Consider the following 21,328-nt stretch of genomic DNA (forward strand, 5'->3'; position numbering starts at 1 on the left):
CGCGTTACGTTACGAAGCGGTTTACCCTCCCATAAGAAGTTATCACTTCAAAGAAATTATTAAAACTGTTTCACTTCAAGCTTTACAAATATCATAAGAAAATGTAAATTTTATCCCATTTCATACAGTTTACATTTGACAGAAATAATTTTATAATCTTATAGAGAGGGCAAATAAGCGCGTACCCCAATTGACGAGAACCACCTTAGTTCTGGAAAATTAATTAATTCAGTTATTAACTTTATTATAATTAAGATGAAGACGTCTTAATCCATTTCCACTCCACCAACTAATACTCTCACTATAAAAATCCTTAGGCTTTGTTTGTAAAACTTTTGTTTTCCTCTAGGGAACATAATAATATAATTTTCAACACACTTGCTCGTAAAGTGAGCCTTATTACTACATCGTTCTTACGGCCATAAACCGAACTATAACACACACGTGCATAATAGAATTATCTCTACAAAGTTAAGTTAGTACTTAACTGCAAATTGTAAGTGGGTAAACAGAGCATTTTTAATTTGACCGAGTAATACAGTGTTTTTTTGTTACTACAAAAAGGTATTATGCCACTGAAAATCCATTTACAGTTTTGAAACATACAATTTTGTAAATTGTATTCACCAATCTATATATATAAAAATTTATTGCTGTGCGGGAAAATATAAGACATCCACCGTAGGTACTCCCCGGACCTTGCTCCATCAGAGTACCATTTTTTTTTCGAAATTTGGATAACTTCTTGCAAGGGAAGAAATCAACTCCGATGGGGCAGTCCAAATCGCCTTCAAACATTTTATTGATTCCCGTAATGGACTACCTGCTGTGAATAATTCAATATATGATATATAAAAAAAATCGACATTATGTTCCAATCATACAAAACGTCAATGTTATTGTAAACACTTAATGTTATCTCTTTTAAAAAGCTTATATTAAATTACTTTACGACGACTTTTAAGAAAGTTACCGAAATATAATAAATAACCTTAACGGATCCAGCACTCGTTTCAAACAATTATAATTGCTGAAAAAAAAGACCTGGGTTCAAATAAGAATACCTGTGTATGTGTGACATTATATTATTGTGTTTTTATCTCAATACTTAAACAAATTGACTCTCAAAGTTGGTAGGTAAGTCACTAGATCGATTATAAAAAATGTTAATGATCATACAAATAAGTAGTTGCGTATGGTATTGAGAACACGTGACCGTATTATTGTATTGCTCCATAATGCGATTGATATTGAACAATTGTGTGTGGTGGCTTTAATATATACAGGGTGTAAAACAACTGCATCCTGAAAGTTGGATGGTTGCCATTGGACCATGATCCTTCAAATATTGGCACTGGAAAATTAAAAAAAATATATTTTTAAAAATAATTATTTTTCTTTTGAAATGAAAACGCAGTTTTGTAACTTTTGTGGTTTTTTAGTTGTTAAGTTGACCTAGTTTGTATATCAGTAATATGTAACATGATAAATAAATTAAAAAAAAAAACAGTTTTTCAATCATAGCTTCCTATCTTTATTAATAGTGCCTAAAATTATAAAAAAAAAAACTTATGTATATTAACTTATTATAAGTCCCTAAACTTATTAAATTATGATTCAGTTATAGGGAGAACCATTATATATTATATGAATAACAAACATTCGCTGCTCCTGATTATATAAATCATCGGTGTGCTAGGTAACGTCGCATTTGGTGTATCAGATATCAACAACAACAGATGCCGTTTTTAGAAAATCAAAGAGTTATTTCGATTTCATTTTCGGGCAATTTTATGATAATTTTGTTCACAATTTCATGTTACCATTTTACCCAACTGGGTTTGAATTATCTTCTTTAATTAGTTGTAGCCATGCAACAATTTTATTCTTTTAAAATTTATGTTCGTATACTATTTGTGAACCTTTACAATATCAAAACTTGCAGTACAAAGTGTCCGACAAAACAAAGGCCTACCTAAACCTAACATTATTTATAACCAATTTACACACTTCTAAATGGGGGAATGCCAATACGAGATTACATGCTCTTATTTCTTTAGTTTATTTTTACATCTAGATAGGTCGCGACAGCTGTGAAAACGTCGTAAAAAATTGAGGTTGATGTTTAACCCCTTTTTTGAGCAATGCACGCACACTAACACAAAGCGACATAAAATTCGCGAGTTTAAGACGTAGTTTGTCACGCACACTAAAGTAATACACCTGGTCTGTTTTCGGTATGTTATGACAGTGATAATTAGGGACGAGGCGAACCGGACGTTCAGCTGATGGTAATTGATACGCCCTGTCAATGCAGTGCCGCTCAGGGTTCTTGAAAAACCTAAAAATTCAGAGCGCCACTGAAATTGCGCTCGTCTCATTGAGACGTAAGATGTTAAGTGTCATTTCCCCAGTAACTTCACAATAAAGCTTATACATTACCGCTTCACAGAAATAGGCGCCGTTGTGGTTCCCATATTCGAGCCGACATCCTGTGCAAAGGAGCTCCCCACTGGTATCTAGCAGCAAGAAGCTCTATCTACGTAGACGTATAAATCATGTGAGATTATTTCCATAGATAATATGAGACTATCTAAATAGATATTCGAGCCTAGTTGATTGGCCAGAGTAGCTACTCTGTCAGCGAGGACCCCTAACCTTGAGGATAGTTAGGCGCGTGCACTCGATAGGTGTTGCTGGTGTAATTGGCTGCGACGGGATGTGGCCATTTGTTCGTCTGTGTACAGCGTGAGATACATCTACACTCCTTCTTTGATATGCGAAATAATTCAGAACCGCAATATTAATAAAATATCATTATATCTAGACAAAACAAAATTATACTGCCATTTACATTTCTTGCCTTCCCATATAATTGGAGAGATTAAAAAATATATTTAGTTAAAAATTGATATTTTCAGAATTTATCGTCTTTACCCCGTCATGATAACTTCATAAATCTACACTAAAAGCAAATATCACCAATTTCTTTATGTAAAAATGTTTTTATTTTTAATAAGTTCAACAATGATTTATCTTTCTGATGATGTATGTGCTTTTTATATCATTCATATAAACAACATAATGGTTATATACTATTTACGATGACGACGAGAAATAGATTGCAAGTTTAATTTTTAGTTTGGGGTCCCGCGGGTGGCGGGTTACGACAGTCTCCCGCGTTGCCCTCTCCGCAACACCACCGAGCGGGTAGCCTGCTGACATGTTGAGTACCCCATCCCCGACACCGTCTGGCACCCCGTGGGACGGTCGTGCACGAAGTTGTTGTATTAGTGAAAAACACATTTTTTTATTTGTATTATTTATGATTTGACCATTGGCATGTCAAATTGGCTTCTTGCTCCAACCAGCCCAGACCGTACTTCAAAGTAGTCTTTCAAACTGCTGCAGGCGTCTGGAAGTGATGCTGGAGATAACATGAACTGTGCCCGTTGTTCAGCCTGTCTCCAGCACTCCATAGAAATATTAGTAATGTTTTTTTTTTTATTAAACCTATTATAAAAAATGTTTCTCTGCTTGTCTACATATTTTCCCGGACAAAACGTAAAAACTTCTGAATATATTTAATTAAAATTAACAAGATAATTATATATTAACAACATGTGGAGACAATTTACAGGTTACGCTATGCAAGAATATTTCCTAGTTAGCAGCTAGCATAACATAATATAAAAGTTGATATTTAATAGAACAACAACACGAATATGTGTAAAAAATTACTTAATAGAATTAAATACAGATTAGCGAAACATTTCCGTAGGGCCAGTAGCTAAAGTTGTGATGATATTCGAAGCATGATGTTTTGTTCAAACCGGTCCTTTGTAACCGACGAAATTCTTATTTGATGCGAGGAATGCAGTTAGAATTTCAATATTAAATTGCTTAGGCGCTGCTGCCGGCTAATGTTACCTCCGTGTCACGACGGCGTGATATATTAAAATGGACACGGCATTATATTAAAATGTTGACACTTTGTTCACTGATGTCTTTGGCAGTGTTTCCAAAAGATTGTGTACAATTTGAGACAGCATGTATTAAATTTATCTCCTAAAGGTCGTCACATACTCGGCTTTGTTAAATAGAGTATGGATGTGGGACCACTGGGAGGCTCCTTTGCACAGGAAGCCTGTAGTTTATGGACGACAGCGGCGCCTATTTTTGGGTTTTTAATAATCCGGCAGCACTGTATTGTAATGGGCAGGGCGTATCAATTACCATCAGCTGAACGTCATGCTCGTCTCACACACTAAAAACGCGCGAGCTTTGAAATCTGATTTTTAGTTTAAACCTTTGTGAATTCAATTAATGTGATATACACTGATTCTTTCTATCGCTTTCTTTATCGTAATTTGTACAAGAATTTCATAGAAACGTTAATGGATTGATTTCTTTACGAAGAAATAGATGAAATTTTTGCTTGACTTTGCATGTTAAGGTTCATTGATTAATAAAATTTTCCTTGAACTAAGTTTAATAAAGGCTAAAAAGGCTAATAAGTATAAAAAAAATTACATTAAGGGTATAAAGAAGAAGGGCTTTCTAACTATGATTGGCAGGCAGATAAAAATTCCAAATGCACATTCACTGCAACACAATTTTTTTCACACATTGTTTCACCGTCCGTAGCGTAAGAGAGCAAAATATATTCTTCGATCTGTAATAGCATACCACAAATTTTTTTTCAACACATATATTACATCGTACCAAATATCACGCAAATTAAGTATTGTAATTTCACAAACAAACAAAAATTTCGCTTGTCGCTTTACAGCCGTTCCCAATATCTACAGATAGAGATAAATTACTACCTTCTACTGTCAGTAATTAGCTGTTAATAATGTGAAGCTGTCCCAATATACCCGATAAGTCATTCTTGTCGCCTTATATTGGGACGCGTGAATTGGAATTTCCATACAAACTTCTATCGCTGGTAAGCTATACGTCCTCCCATTGACAGACAGCGTGTAAGGATAAGGCGAGTTACCGATTGAGTTACCGTAGATAAGTTTATTGGGACAAAAGTCAACGATAGTTACGATTTTTTGTCTCAAGTAGGCCACAAGTGGAGATAGACTGAATATTGGGAACGGCCGTTAGTGATTTTGTTTTTACGCACTTGTATAAAGCTATAAATCGTGCTTGTAATAATCCTGAGTGGCACTACATTGTAATGGGCAGGGCGTATCAATTACCATCAGCTGAAAGTTTTGCTCGTTTCGTCCCTTACTTACATTAAAAAAAGTACCGTGTCTTTCCATGTTTTCTATCAATGGATCTTCCCTTATTGTCATAAAAAAACATAGCTGTTGTTGTCCTTTTGTAATTCAGTCCGTGTAAATCAAATAATATTCTGCAATGAGTTGTAAAAATCATAAATAAATAGAAGGCTTTATATATTAAATAGTGTTAAACTAATTAATCAGCCAGTTAAAAGCAATTTATTTAACGTCCCAATCGTTTTGTGGAGACTAATGAGCTGGCGGCGACAGGCGCTTCAGGCGATGTAATAGTAACTACGACTTGTGTAGTTTGTCCTGCTATTTAAAGGGTGGTTGGAACAAATGTTGATTTAATAAAAGTTAATGCTCTACGTATTAAGTTTTAGTTTTAATTCGAAGGCTTTCATGTTTCAAATCATGCATATAAAGACGTTGTAGATGAGATTTATAGTAAAGGTTCACCAAGGCAAGCGGTCGAAACGATACTTACGTTATCGCCCAGATTAACACGTTTAGTCGTCAGCTTAAACAAACACAACGTCCGAATTATGGTGGGCATCCTTATCGGCGTAACAGACAGCCTAGACTTTAAAACTTAGCTGAGTGTGATAAAACGCGAATTTTGCATTGGACTTTCTTAGCTTAATTAACCTCAGCATAATTTCAGCTGTCAAATAACTATAAAAACGAAATCAAAGATTATGCTAAGCTTAAACCCAGCTAAGTTCTACGTAAGTAAAGTCTAAACAAAGCTAAGTACGGTCTATAGATGTCAGCCTACATGTAGATGCTGCAGAGACAAATATCCCCGCAACTATCAGGTCCCTCCAAAAAGTCTCGAGCATCCCGGGAGGTTGCATCGCATGGACCCAGTAAAGGAGACTAATTGCAAAAACAGGAAACCCCATACCATAACTAGGCTATTCCATAATCAGTTCGGAGATGCACTGTATTAGATAAGTCAAGAGTACCACAGAATAAATGAATCTGCATGATAGGGTTGATGTCTTTAGACAGACACCAAGTACGGAACTTAAGGTTCACAGTTTCTGCGTGGGACACTACTGGGTACTGAATCATGCTCATTGGTCAGGTAACAATCGCAACATATTGTTAATAACCACAACTGGCTTCAGTGAATTTATATAAGATCTATTTTCCTGAATCTGAATATGTCTCCCCCCTTTTTAGGGCTCCGTAGCCAATGGCAAAAATCGGAACTCTATAGATTCGTCATGTTTGTCTGTCTGTCTATGTCACAGCCACTTTTTTTAAAAAACTATAAGAACTACACTGTTGAAACTTGGTTTGTAGCTGTATTCTGTGAAGCGCATTAACACATTTTCACACAAAAATAGAAAAAAATACAATAAATTTTGGGGGTTCCCCATAATTAGAACTAAAACTCAAAATTTTTTAACTAACCCATACGTGTCGGAATCTATGCATAGGTAAAAAGATAAAAGACATTGGGGTTTCTAATATAATTTTTTTCAAAACTGTATAGTTTACACGAGAGACACTTCCAAAGCGGTAAATGTGTGTCCCATCCTCCTGTAACTTCTAAAATAAGAGAATGATAAAACAAAAAAAAATATATATATATGACTTACCTTACCATGCCATCTTCCACTGAAATTTGGTTTGAGCGAAATCTAGTAACTAGTTATTTTTAATACGTATAAATGATGATAGCTCATTTGCACTGCATCATTTTGAGCAAAGACTTTTTGCCTTTTCCATTTAAATAATTTAATATAATTTTCTTTTATATTATGTTACTTACTGCTACGAACCCTTCATGGGAGAGTCGGACTCGCACTTGGCCGCTTTTTTAGAAGTACAAGAGGTCACGCCTTACTCTTAATTCGAACATAGTGTTCATTGTATTTTTTTCAAATCGGTAATAGCTGAGAAAAAAATTACCTTTGTAATCGTTTAGTATATAGTATACATTTTATCTGATATATGGACTCCTTATGTTGTTACTGACATTGTGACTGAGAATGTAAACCATAATTAAATCTATTAATGTATGTATTATTTTTTCATCAAATATCGGCACTTCTTCATCTAAACTTCCACTATATACTCCCAATCCACCGAGCACGCAATGTGCTTAAAAATAAATTGTATCAATTTCTTCTTCGCGTATTAATATAAATATTGATTATAATTTTATTTCTAACCTTTATTAGTTATTAATTATATCATAAACGAAAGTGATGAGTGGATTGGTTTCTGCGTGTATATTATTATCGTTACTTCCGTTTCTATGTTTTTACCACACGACGTAACTAATATAACTTAATATCGGAAATAATATTCATATGGGTACATATTCTCCTTTTTTTGGAATGCATTATATCAGGAAATATTTGGGCATACTAACGAGATACACATGAATACTATCTTCTTTACCATCATTTTTGGTTTTTGTACATATTATAGTATTTTATTGTAAAAACATATTCATCGCCTAATAATTTTTCTGAATCTATGTGCATTTTAATTCATCACATCACGAACTACTACATTAGTCTATACTTCACTCACCTATCTATATGTATCTCATATTGACTAATCAAAAAGTTGAACTGACATCAGCTAGGTTGTCCGATAAACCCACAATCTTATCAATACGAGGTGCAGGAGGCGAGTACACAAACTCACAGCTGTAATCGGTCGTCGAACGGTATCAGATTCTTTTTCAACTCTTTCTTCTGTGAGTACCCTCTTCAGGTAACCATATTACAAAAGCATCCAATTATAGCTTCTAGAGGCGGTAACCGAAGAGCAATGGGGATGGAAAAAAACAAGAACGGGCTGATTTCTGTCATCACAATCGAGACCCCGCCGAAGAGTAAAAAGAGAATTAAGAAGAAAATTAGTTATAGTGCTCCGTTATATGTAGAAACTAGCCGTTCTTGCCCGCTTCGCTGGGCGAATTTTAAAAGGGAACCAACAGAAAGACAAACCATCTAGAATAAATTTCGCATTTAATGCTGGTAGTTTCATGTCGATACGATCAGTGGCTTAGGCGTGATTGAGCCTCAAACGAAGACCATTTTCGATATAATACAATCTGTATTAGTGCCTCTGATAACTCATAAGTTCAATTTTTTTTTTATGTAATAGGAGACCAAACGAGCGTACGGGTCACCTGGTGTTAAGTGATCACCGCCGCCCACATTCTCTTGCAACACCAGAGGAATCACAAGAGCGTTGCCGGCTTTTAAGGAAGGTGTACGCGCTTTTTTTGAAGGTACCCATGTCGTATCGTCCCGGAAACACCGCACAAGGAAGCTTATTCCACAGCTTTGTAGTACGAGGGAGAAAGCTTCTTGAAAACCGCACTGTGGAGGACCGCCACACATCCAGATGGTGGGGATGATATCCTAACGTCTTGTGACGTGTCGTGCGAAGGTGAAATTCGGCGGCAGGAATCAGGTTAAACAGCTCTTCGGAACACTCCCCGTGATAAATGCGGTAGAAGACACACAATGAAGCGACGTCTCTACGCAACGCCAAGTGATCCAGCCGTTCACAGAGCACTGAGTCCCCGACAATTCGAGCTGCTCTACGTTGCACGCGGTCAAATGGATCGAGCAGATACTGGGGTGCACCAGACCAGAGATGACAGCAATACTCCATGTGTGGCCGGACCTCCATTATTAGATAGCGATGAAAAGGAAGAAAAGGAGACTATTTTCTAGATTACCTGTGATGATATCGAAAACGAACAGTCTTGCGATTTAACTGATAACTTCAGATGTTGTTACTAAAAATAATGAACTCGCGAATAAAGAACAGGGAAATGAAGGAGGGAGCGCAACATTTTGCAAACGTAGATTAAGATGTACTGGGAAAAAATCAAGAAAAAATGTTGTGTATATAACTAGTTGCCACGTCACCTCAATGTGAATAAGACGAATAAACAATGAAACTGTGGTACACTTGTAGTAAATGTGGAAATAATGTGTTTTTTTTTAACAAAACGGCCACGCTCGTTAGACTCGCACTTGGCCACTTTTTTGCTACACGCCTGCTCATACTTGATAGACTATATAAAATGTCACTGACCACAAACGCCCTAATCAGTGTTAAAGGTTTTTTGGCCCGCTTATTCATTAGGGAATGATTGGTAAGATTTTGAAATAAACGGCCCGAACGAGTTTTGGCATTGCGCAGGCCTTTCTTTTCATTTATATTGTTTGAAGTTATTTGAAACGCTAATGCCTATATCGGTCTAATGACTCCACCCGTTCACTAGTATTAACTGAATGGTTTTTGTAAACAAATAGTGTCCGAGAATAGTCTTGTTCGTCTTAAACATTTTGTTAGACAACAAACGGATGGAAATTGAATGCTTGTAATACTTTTCAGAGAGAATCTTTTAAAAATATTAGAAGCGAATTGCTTGCAAATTATAACTTTAAAGTAAAGAAGTTTAATAAAAACCAAATCAAGTTATAATCTCTATCTAAAAAATTAAATTATTGAGAAAAATTCAACCGCCATATAATATATTTAAGAAGACTGTAACAAAAATCATCCAAAGAATATTTTATATCTTTAAACGAGCAATTCTTGAATACAATTATATAATTTGAATGATATTTGGTATACAGATGGTTCCGGAGGTGAGAAATCGATCTAGCTAGGTTTAAATTTTAATAAATAGTTTTATCCGTGTTTAATGAGAGACTGGTACAATAACATAAGAATACAAAAGTAAATTTCTCCACTTTAAACAAGATTATAAAAGCTCATTGGGTGATCTGGAAAGCGCAAGACCCCGGTTCTAATCCAGATGTCCTATTAGTTTTTTTTTTTGTTCAAGTTTTGTACCTTCTATAAAAATCCGAGCAGACCTCGGTTGTCCAGGTAGGTACTATTTAATAAAGAAGACAAACCTATTATATTGCCGCCACTTCATGTCGTAGTTTGAAATCGGTGAAAATAATTTTTGTAAGTTCTATTAAAGTGGATATTGTTTACTTCTTCTTTTCTTTTTTTATTGGCAAACGGGGTCGTTCATGAGGTTGCAGAAAATCATCGGTGACTTGTTGAAAGGCGGTAGAACATTTTATAGCCTTACAGCTGATTTAAATATTATATTATTTTTACTTAAAATCCAGATTTAATGCCACACGTGAATCGAACCTCAATCTGTATTTCTTTATTATGTCAATCTTTACTTCATAATCCATATAACATACAAAAAGTTTATCCATTATATGCACATAAAGTCCAGTTAATGATATATCTTCATTCCATAAATGGATTGAAAAAAAAAACGTTTCGCAGATCCGTTAGTGCAGTGCTAAAAGCAGGAAATGGATTAAAATATTGAGCTTGGCACGCCAAAAACATTAATTGAAAAACAAAATTGGCCGTTACGTTGTAAATTATACTATCAAGATAAAAGTAAGTAACAATAAATTTTGCGTTTTGAATAAAATATGTGTTTCTACAAAACGTAGCTATTCTGAAATGATTGGTAATAAAGCACAGGGGCGTGGCATACGATGTTTGGTGTTGGCTTCGGGCGTATTTCGTACGTTTCGTATGTACTTACCAAATAGGTGGTTGTATTCCGCTGGTTCGCGCTGTCTACTCTACGACTACGCTACGGCAGTCGCTTACCGAGGCGTTGCCGGCCGCACGCACGCCCGTTCGCCGTTACCAAATTCAAATATCGAACACGTGTGTTCAAGAAAAATTAACACTTTATTTTCGGATGGCGCTATTCTAGGATTGTATAGTGCATTCATTCGGCCAGTCTTATCTAAGACTTGGCTGCAGTGTTTTTAGTGCAGAAAAATATAGTTTCTTTGTGGTTTGTATTACATTTGTTGATATCCTGTCGGACCGGTTCCCAATGCCGTTTGCGGTAATCGTATCAATTCGTGCGCGGATTAACTTATAACGTAATTTTGCTTTCGTCGGTACAATTTTTACGGAATTAGCACTCCTATTTTATAAGGATTCTTTCCTTAGGAATGCGAGTCTCCTTGATTGATCTCTTAAAAAAAGCGATTACTATTGTATTGAATATCCCCAACTCTCAAAGTATGAGAAAAGAGAAGATGACCATTTTTTTGTATTTTATCGAAATATCGATCGTTCTATTCTAATATTTAATGTTTGAATATGTCCCCAGTCGTTACGGAGTCCCATGGGCCGTATGAAGCCCGTACAATAATAATAATAGTCTTTTAGTTAATGTGCGTTTTGTCGCTTTCGCTCTCTCATGACAACGAAAAACGTGACAATACAAAGAAGCCATCCGCGTCAAGTTCATTATTTGTAATCATTGAAATTTCTCTGAATTTATGTCACAATAGGTTTCACAAAAGGTAAATGATCAAGTTTAAGTTTGAAACGAGGCTATTATTACTATTATATAATATTTGAAGAATGTGTTGTAATTATTAGATAGGTAGGTGTTCAATCACGTGGAAATACTACGACGATAGTAACGATTGTACATAAATGTAATATGTATACAGTTAACCCGTTCGCTTTCCCATATATTCTATTAAAATTATAGTTAAAAAAATTAAAATGAAACACGCTAGTAAGTTCCTAACAAATGTGGCAGTTAATTTTATATGGATATAAAGTGAATTTTTTACTATGATAAAATAGTGTCTTTTATATAAAATGAGTTCTAAGTACATATAGAACTGACTCTCTAAAAAAATGTTCTTTAATAATGATTTTATTCGTTTAAGAATTATTTATTTTAAAATTTTTAGTAACAAGATAACACTACGTAACTTCAAAATAAAAAGACTCATTTTCTTCTTAAATCGTATGTTTCTCAATATTTATTTTATCGGTAAAATTACGTTGAAATATTCCGTTAAATAGATAAAAAATGAAGAATACTAGTCGAAAAACAAATTGTATTGAATAAGAACATCGCCGACGTAAATGATCGTGTTGAGTGTTTACTGAGAGATGTATCTTATCAATAGTCTGTGTATTATCTGCTGGGTATATGTTTGTAAATATTTGTTTAAACGCTGATAACGTTATTTAATAGATAGTGTTGATCAATACGACATGTACTTTCTGTTTCCTATGATTTGAGTGTTGTTATGTTCTAGGTACTTGTGTAGTGGAAAACTTTAATGTACTTACATATTAGTTGTTATGTAGACTGGGAATGGGCGCCCGTATTCCCCTCATTAAGAGGAGACCATAAGGTTAATAACCGGAATTGATAATGCTGTGCGACCGCAACTAAAAATATCTATGTTATGATAATTTATATATATATATTGTAATCTTTACAACGCAAACATTTTTAACAGTTGTTCTGAATTTCGAAATTCATGTATTTTGTTCATTTTCTGGATCTTGCAGAAACTTAAACTACGCCCAAGAAAAGAAAGGCTATACAATTCTCTATATGCTTCTGATATTTATGTCCGAGGAGTTTCCAACGTTTCATAGCTGAGCCAATTTTGTGTCTGGTCCTTCCTGGTCCTTACCCGAGTGGATAATCACAAATTCGTTAGAAAGACGATAACTAGAAGGGGATTGTTGTAATATAGCCCAAGATATGATAATGGCGTCAGCTATAGAAAGCCTACTCCATTGAAGTTCAAAAAGGAAAAGATTTTAAGTTATATAATTTTCTAGGGCAGCCCGGCGAATCATTTCCGACACGAATGAAGGCGTATTGTTACAACTAATTAGTAATTACTTAGCCACACACTCGGCGGTAACCTCTAAATAGAAATGTACCTAGCTCTTGTGTACCCCAGAGAGTTGCGAGCGAAGGCCAATTAATATTCTATTTTAAGACGAACAATTGTACGTATGAGTAGTGGTTCTTACTTTTATATCCCGATACATACATATCGTATTGATATTTGCTACCTCTAGCAATTCTGTCATTAAAATCAGTATAACAGGATACTGATTTTAGTTTTGTGCCGTAAATCTACTTTAATTCAATGTATTTGCATGGCTAATCCACTTCAAGATTAAATTTTTTAATGACAATAAGGGACGAGACGAGCAGGACATTCAGCTGATGGTATTTTGATTCATATGCCCTGCCTATTAGAATGAAGTGCCGCTCAGGATTCTAGCTACGGCGCCGTACAGGCCGAGACTCAATTATGTTTACACATTACTGCTTCACGGCAGAAAACGGCGCCGTTACAAGTAATACTTAGAGACTTCAGGTCTAGAGCAATACTCCCAGTTCAATGGCCGGCAACGTATTTTTTGAACCCTGGTATTGCGGATGTCCTTGGGTGGCTGTTCTTATTACTCTTCATAATAATAATAATATATAGGTATAAAAATGAATTGCTGTTCGTTAGTCTCGCTAAAACTCGAAAACGGCTGGACCGATTTGGCTAATTTTGGTCTTGAATTATTTGTGGAAGTCCAGAGAAGGTTTAAGAGGTGAATAAACAGGAAAATGCTGCTAAATTAAATAAAAACAACAAATTTGTTTTTCCTTTGATGTGTCCATACATAATTTCTATGAGAGAATTTATTGACGCACGGTTTGACAGTTCTGCTGTGAAACAATTTAATTACGACAGCAGGGTGCATATTTTACGAAGTAATTTTTGATGTTATGATATATTATTAAAAAATTCATATAAAAACATTATTTTATTTATTATATACAGAAAAACGTCTGTCGGGTCAGCTAGTAATGTAATAAAAAGAGATACGCCCTGCTGGATAAGACGTATATGCCTTTCAAGATTCTTTTAAACTCCATAATTCTGAGTTCATCATTAAATCTTTGCCAAAGAGAGTTGATTGAGAGAGAATATCAATTTCATTTTCCGTCCGTAAATAGAGAAACAAAAGAGAGTTTAAGTGACTCCTGATACCCGGCCTATCATCTTGATGGACATAATAAATATTAATCAGTATTGATAAATAATTCAGCGTGGCGTATTATTTATCGGGCGCGACATATAAGTCTGTATAACCGCCAGTCAGCCATCTTGAATGCCAATTGTATGAGTTAATCGAAGGCAGGGACGCGGGCGGCGATACATAATATTAATCTTAGAGCAATAATAAAGTGACGGAATTAGCAAATAGACAACTTAATGTTATGCTGCATCAACTGCCCTGTAACACATCTTAATCTAATCGTACTTTGGCTGTCGCCTTGAGACTAAAATTACAATATACACTTCAATATTTATTTATATTTACGTTTTCATACCAACTGGTTGTTATTGAATGGTGTTACTATTAATACCGTTCAGACCGTCCAGTTTATTGTCGATCATTCGGATTTGACCGATTGATCCGATGACGGACTCGTATTTTCCGAACATCTTTCAATCGTAACATAGTAGAGAAAATGACACCTTAAGTATACCTAAACACTTTTCAATAAAAAATCATTTTTACCATCAATCAACTGATTACCACGACAAATATAGAAAACATACAAACTAAACCTTTTCGCAGGCGGTGCATCAAAAGCAAGTATAACAACATAAAAACTTCAATATCATTATACCAACAACAACATTATATCATGTACGAATGCATTACAATAAATAGCACGACAACTTGAGGTCGTTCGATTTAATTGCGGCCCACGGAATGTGACGTCATACCGCCATTGAGAGGCTTTGTAATATTGTTTACTTGTTGTTTGCATTTTGATGGTTTGGTTATGTGTTAGCCCGAACGTAACACGAGACTGGAGTTTTGGATTACATATTTGTTTTGACAGAAGTTGAGGAAATTCATCTTGTCTAGAGGTCGTAATTCGACCATAATAATTCAAAATGTTTTTTGTCAAATATCCTAGATAATTTGAGCAATATTTTGACAACCTTCTGCGAGATAAATTGAATTTGCTGTACTGCCAAAATACACGGCAAATGTGGTATGAAGATCTGTATCTGTCGTGGTTTAACAGGCAAATAAATTACAAACTAATATCTGTCGTGTTATTTAAAAATGGAGCAATCTTCTTTACTGCGAAACATGGCAACCAAGGAGATAAGTTATCAAAGTTTTAATTTAAATTTCGAAGTGGCAAATGCAATAGAAAGAGAATGCAAATAGAAAGCTGTTTATTTAAAAAAAAAAAAAAAACAAATGTATACTTTAACGGGTGAAAAATTATTGCGTTCGTCATTGATTTTGACAAAATAAGATTTAGTGAAGATAATGAATGTGATGTAACTTAACGCCTCCTGAAATTTAAGATGCTGCAAGAGCCGTTTCGTTTTTCCGCGCATTTTTTGACAAAAGTACAATCCTTGGTCACAACTACGCATTGATGGACCTACGAATGTGTTCCTCGGCTGCGCCTCGGCCCGTTCACGTTCGTCTATTAATGCCACTTTTGCTGGCCGCTGCTGTAATGAACTTTATCATTTAGAACTGAATATTGTCATCTACAATTGATCTGGCAATTGTGACTCTATAATAGCATTGTTATAAATAACGTCATTGTAGATAGTATTGTTGATTATTTTGTAATACATTTTACAATGTTATTCGTTTTAGCTTTCTGCACTTCTCTATGAAAACTTTCACTAAGCCAAAACTGACTATTTTACACGGAACTGTCTCTTCCGTAAGTTACGCACGCAGTAAATTATAAAAATTGGACCAAGTTGATACGCACGTACACAATCAAACCAACTCTAAACTCTGAAATAGGATGTAAAAAAAACTATTTCGGGTATACTATCGTCGAAGTACAATGTTCGTGTATAAACTTATTACTTGCTAAATTCTGGAATGTCATTTGTGCCTAAACATTTTTTCTCACAATAAATATTTAATACTGGTTTTTATATGATTTTTAATATTATAAGTGTAGCGTGATTGCACTATACTTAGTTAAGCACAGTTTTTCCGAAATTGAAATAATTTTAGTAATTCAAGTCACATAATTGAATTTTAGCCTATAGGTATAAAAAATCTTTAAGCGGTGATGTAACAGATTTAGTTTGTTTTATCCAGACATTTTGACCGAAATGGATTATGTTCCAAAATTGTTTATTACAATCACGAATGTTGACTGTTTTCCTAAAGTACCCTCATTAACCGCGATGCTGTTCATTCATGTTTGATAGTTTGAAGCTGCTTACAATTTGAAGTGAGGTATCTCGGTCGTTGGCACGCAATGATGCGCTATTGAATGCAGTAATCGCCTTAGGGCTCCGACTTGATGACTACTACGGCATTCAACTATTTCACTGCCTTTCCATGTCTCGGGAGTGGATACACAAAAGCACGTCTTGGTAGATGTATTTGAACAACATAGAATTCTGTGTATCATTTCGTATGAAGAGGCCAAAGACAACAAAGGGGTCATTTATTTTTATTTATACACGAGCATCCTAAAAATTCACTTTAATAATTTTTCTCTAACGCCTCAAAAGAAACATACCTTCATAACTCCTCAATGTTTCAAAATAAGACTGGCCATGCATATTCCTATGATTACACAACATTCAATTAATCCATAAGGCATCTGATATTTATCTAATTACTGAACTATTTATGGCGGACGATGATTGTTGAACGTAGCACGTGGGCTTCTGAACACGCCATCCGCCCTCGTTCAATACGACATTGCATTCAAACCTGTCACTGATATAACTTGCTATTTATTGTCTTTTGTTTGTGATGGTTCATTATAGATCAAGTTAAACGGTTATAATATGTTCCAAGGTTATTTCCCGGACCGATAGCTTTTAATATAAAAATAACTTTTATATGGCGATGAGGTGCAGAATGCTTAAATTTGCTATAAATATAATGCTTGCGATTCTTTTGAAAATGCCACGCTACAAGAAATATTTTACATAGACTGGAGCTGAGTTCAAATTTCAGTATCCATTTATTTGTTTTTTATGCGAGGTACTCACACGAGTGAGATGTTCGCCCAGTAAGCATCGCAATTGCGCTCGTCACTCTTTAATCTGTAACCCAGTAATTTCACTAGCTACGGCGCCCTTCGACTTGAAACATAAGTGCTTGCCTATTACTGCTTGGCGACAGAAAAGGGCGCTGCTATGGTTCACATCTAATAATATCTATCTACATATAATAATCTAATCAATAAAAACAAAATATAAAACATAAATAAAAACACCAAAAGGGTATGATTACAGTAGAATCATCAATTCTACACGCACTGAAAATATATAAAGAAATTTTGTGAGTTATTCAGCTTGTGAAATATTTTAAACTAATACCGACCATAGCAAAGTTTGATATGATCAACACAAGTCACTCTTAACAGTTCCCGTTCATAAGCATTGTGTAAAGCTCAAGCGCGATATTCTCAAGGCTTATTATTACCGAAAATCGTTAATCAAAGCTCTACTAAAGGCAAACAAGTGGTACAGAGATTGGCGTTTTAATTAAAAAGTTTTTATCAAAGGACAGCCTGGTCTCTGTTGTTATAAAATCAATATCGGCGTCTCTATCACGACCCTTTTGTTGTGAGAATTCTCGAATGCGTGTGTTTGTAAAATCATTGCAATGAATACACATGCGTTAGCCTAGAACTAAACTGAACGGACTAATTACTAATCTTAATTAAAACTATGTATAATCGATGATTTTTTTCCCCCGATATTCATTTATCAGCTGATGATTTCAGTTAGCCCATGATAGTCAATTTTACTTGGACGGGCTGGCCGATCCTGTCTCCGAGAACTCCCATTTTTATTATTTTTCAAATTTGTTACTTGTTAACATAATCTCGCTGTATCCTATTTTTTATGTATGTAGTGCTGTAGGTAATACTCATTCTAGTTTCATCTTGCAGACTTAGGTCAAATGTTTATTATGTATTTTGCATCAACTTGCATATATTAAACAACTAATACATTGTTAAGTACTGACATTGTAAGTATTTGATGAATCAAGAGTGGCAATCAATTTCTTGAACCTTATTCTCATTAAAGCTGCAGTGCACTCATTCTGTTGTGTAACAACTACGAAGTATTTCAAACGACTCATTCCTACTTTTCCTTCTTAATCGTTCAATCGCTCGTAGAAATTATATTTTTCTTTTGTATACCAACTTGCAGCACTAATTAGTTGGTTATTTATTTCATAAATTGGGATTAATGAGATTTCCAGTCCCAGTCCCTAGCCAACACAACCATCGTTATATTGCTACCTAAAAGTAGGATATATTTTCAAAAGAGTTGCATCACCTATATATTTTCTCTTTCATTGCATTGCTGTTGCCATTTTTCGTAAAGTAAATAAAAACAGCAATACCGTTGTCTCCGCGTGAATTTCCACTATCATCTTATCGTTGGCCTGAACAAACGTACGTATTGTTGTGGTCCACGAACGTCACGAGGCGTGAAACACAAGGCGCCGCAGTGTATTCCCAATGTACACATTACATAATGAACACAGTTCTACTGGCGATAGCTTTTGTAAGAAAACAGTGTTCACGTTGTGATTCTTCTCGGGTCTAGTACGTTCCAAATGGACTTGAATGTTGTTATGAACGTCAAAATAGATTGAGTTATAAATATTATAATAAAGTTATTTTAATATCGTTAAAGATACTTTTGAGGTGATATATCTAATGATTAACGACGAAGAAAAGCAATACATGTACAACAGTTGCCTTGACCATAGAAACTATTTATAATTGAGATTAGACATAAAGTTCCGATTTTCGCTGCTTAGCTTTAGCAATACGTCCGATCCGTATCCGTCTATAAATCTCGGACCGAATTCGGATACTGTTTACGCATTAGTCCGATCTCTGATCCAATTCCAAGCAATTCAGGGGCCACTTTTTGGCATACGGCATTTTACGGCAACTCACACCATCTTCTCAGGAACGGAGATTAACGATTGACGAAAAGAAATCGGATGGCGGTAGCCGCATCTAGCGCGTGAACTACCATAGAATTAGTTATACGACTACTTCCGACCGTGTTTTCATGGATACGTATCGGACCCTGATCAGACGTAGTGCGAAAGCGTTATAAAGTTTAATCTACTGCACTTCTTGTCCGAAGCATTTCAAAATGCTTAGAAAATCAAGAAAGTTTGTTAACGACTACAAAATAACAAAATTCAAAATAAACTGATGAATTACTATCATCATACAATATTTATTGTCATTGCGTTCCAATGTTACAAAATTACATAGAATATACATTTTAGGTATTATAAATAATTATATGCAAACGATAAGTATCAAATTACTTAACATCGAATCGTACCTGGCAATGCTTCTTTGGGGTAATTTGAAGAAGGGAAAACTAGTAATAATATAGGCGAAGTGGATACATACTCTTTGTGTTTAGCACTTTACGGTACATTACGTAGATCGTCAGGGTGTGTGATTGTTTAATCGATTATAACAGGAGCCCTCCCGTCTGGTAGACACCTCGTCGCCTACTCTGAACTATAATCTGAGCACACTTCTTACCCATTTTTGTATTTAATATTCAATAATCTATGTTAAAATTATTATGAGTGACATCGTGCTTATATCTGGAAATACCTGTGAGATTCAAAAAAATAAATGATTCAGCTGGTGATACAAAGTTATTAGAAAACTTGTGTTTTAAAGAAAACGGGGTAAAACACTGCTTTTTCCTGACTAAATAGTTTGTCAAATATAAATGCTGTGCACTGCAAAAATATTAGCCTTAAAGTAGATCTTAAAGAATGTCCAGTGTATATTATCGTTTTTATAAACAGGCCCCGATAGCACACTTCTAGTCAAAAATAATAGAAAATTCTTCCAACTAATCTCTCTATTACATATTTTACTAAAATAGGTGAGTGAAACAACGTCGCAGGTCTAGTTTCCCGAAAGACAAACGCGTATGGAAATTGCCAATGGACCAGACGTATCAGTGGTCACATCAATATATATGGTAGTTTATGTGCTTGAAACAGGTCTTGAATAAAACTTGAGGATTCCATTCAGAAATAATTTGAAAGGCGAGTTCAGACGTGAATTGTAAACCCGCAAGGCCGCTCGAACACGTTTTACGTTTTATTGCGTGCGTATGTTGCTTATAGTGTTTTCCATTTCGTTAAGAACAATTGTATTAGTTTTATTTCAGTCATGTTTAAATTATATTATCTCGTTATCAATGTATAATTTACCTATTTTATTATATTTATATACTTATATTTTGTATTTTGATTGCTTGGTTGGATGTTTGTGTTTCGATTTAGACCAAATGAGAAATTTATAAGATTGTGGGTAGTCCGAGATATGTCTATATCGATTCTCGCACATGATTACTCCCATATTTAATAGTCATTATTTTCACTGAGCTAACGTACCGACGTTTGTGTACAAAATGTTCTTAAGTTTTTCTTGTATCTTTCAACTACATGGTTTTACATTGGTTTGTCAAGGTTTTGTTTTCCGGCGATTGCCCTTAACTTTAAGTATTACGTGGTCTAGTTATCACGGAAAGAGACTGATAAATATAGCTTTATTATCATATCAAGGTCTAAACTTTTCAATGTCATTTTTTCATTTATAATTTTTAGTTACAAGTTTATTTCATAAATATAAATGAACGAATCCTATTTTTACCACCAACAAATATTCCTTCGCCTTACGATCTGATTAAAATCTTCCATATTTGACAATCTGTGTCTAATTATACATTGCAATATCCATACTTAGTTTAATAATGTAGGTACTTACTTACATATTGTAGATATTTTATATTGCTATTTTAGTATTTTCTTGACTATTGTCACCAACACGACGCTATATTTGAAATTAAATGTAATTGAAAAAAATGTCGCGCTGTCTCGCCCAAGACGAGGGTAGGAATAAATTAATATTAATAATGTCTGTCTATTTTTAGCGACTCCAGTGTCTGTATCATTGCGGAGTTGGAAGCAAATATAGCGGTGACCCTCGTCGCAGTATGAAACGTTTCGTTATCACGAAAGGTTTATTCATTGTTCATTTGAAATGTCAATACATAATGTCGAATGGAAGAGGTTTATATCTTTCCGTCTGAAATGTTTATAAAAATAACAAAGTTCACGAATGAAAAACATAGCTGGCCTAGAAACGTAAACGGTTTCTTCCG

General features: G+C 34.8%; 1 protein-coding gene across 4 annotated transcripts in view; it reads left to right on the forward strand.

The window, feature by feature from the left end:
* The window catches only part of LOC126972183 (serine/threonine-protein kinase MARK2-like), a 184,161-nt gene that overhangs the window by 26,311 nt on the left and 136,522 nt on the right, over positions 1–21,328 (forward strand). For 3 of the 4 annotated variants that reach the window (XM_050818841.1, XM_050818857.1, XM_050818848.1), the window contains exon 1: positions 10,897–11,082. The exons of the other annotated variant lie outside the window; for it this stretch is intronic. The gene's annotated coding sequence lies outside the window, so the exon portion shown is untranslated. Of the gene's footprint in view, positions 1–10,896; positions 11,083–21,328 lie in introns of those variants that run through there. 4 annotated transcript variants of the gene reach the window in all.

The sequence above is a fragment of the Leptidea sinapis genome, chromosome 2, assembly GCF_905404315.1.
Source record: "Leptidea sinapis chromosome 2, ilLepSina1.1, whole genome shotgun sequence".
Classification (NCBI taxonomy): domain Eukaryota; kingdom Metazoa; phylum Arthropoda; class Insecta; order Lepidoptera; family Pieridae; genus Leptidea; species Leptidea sinapis.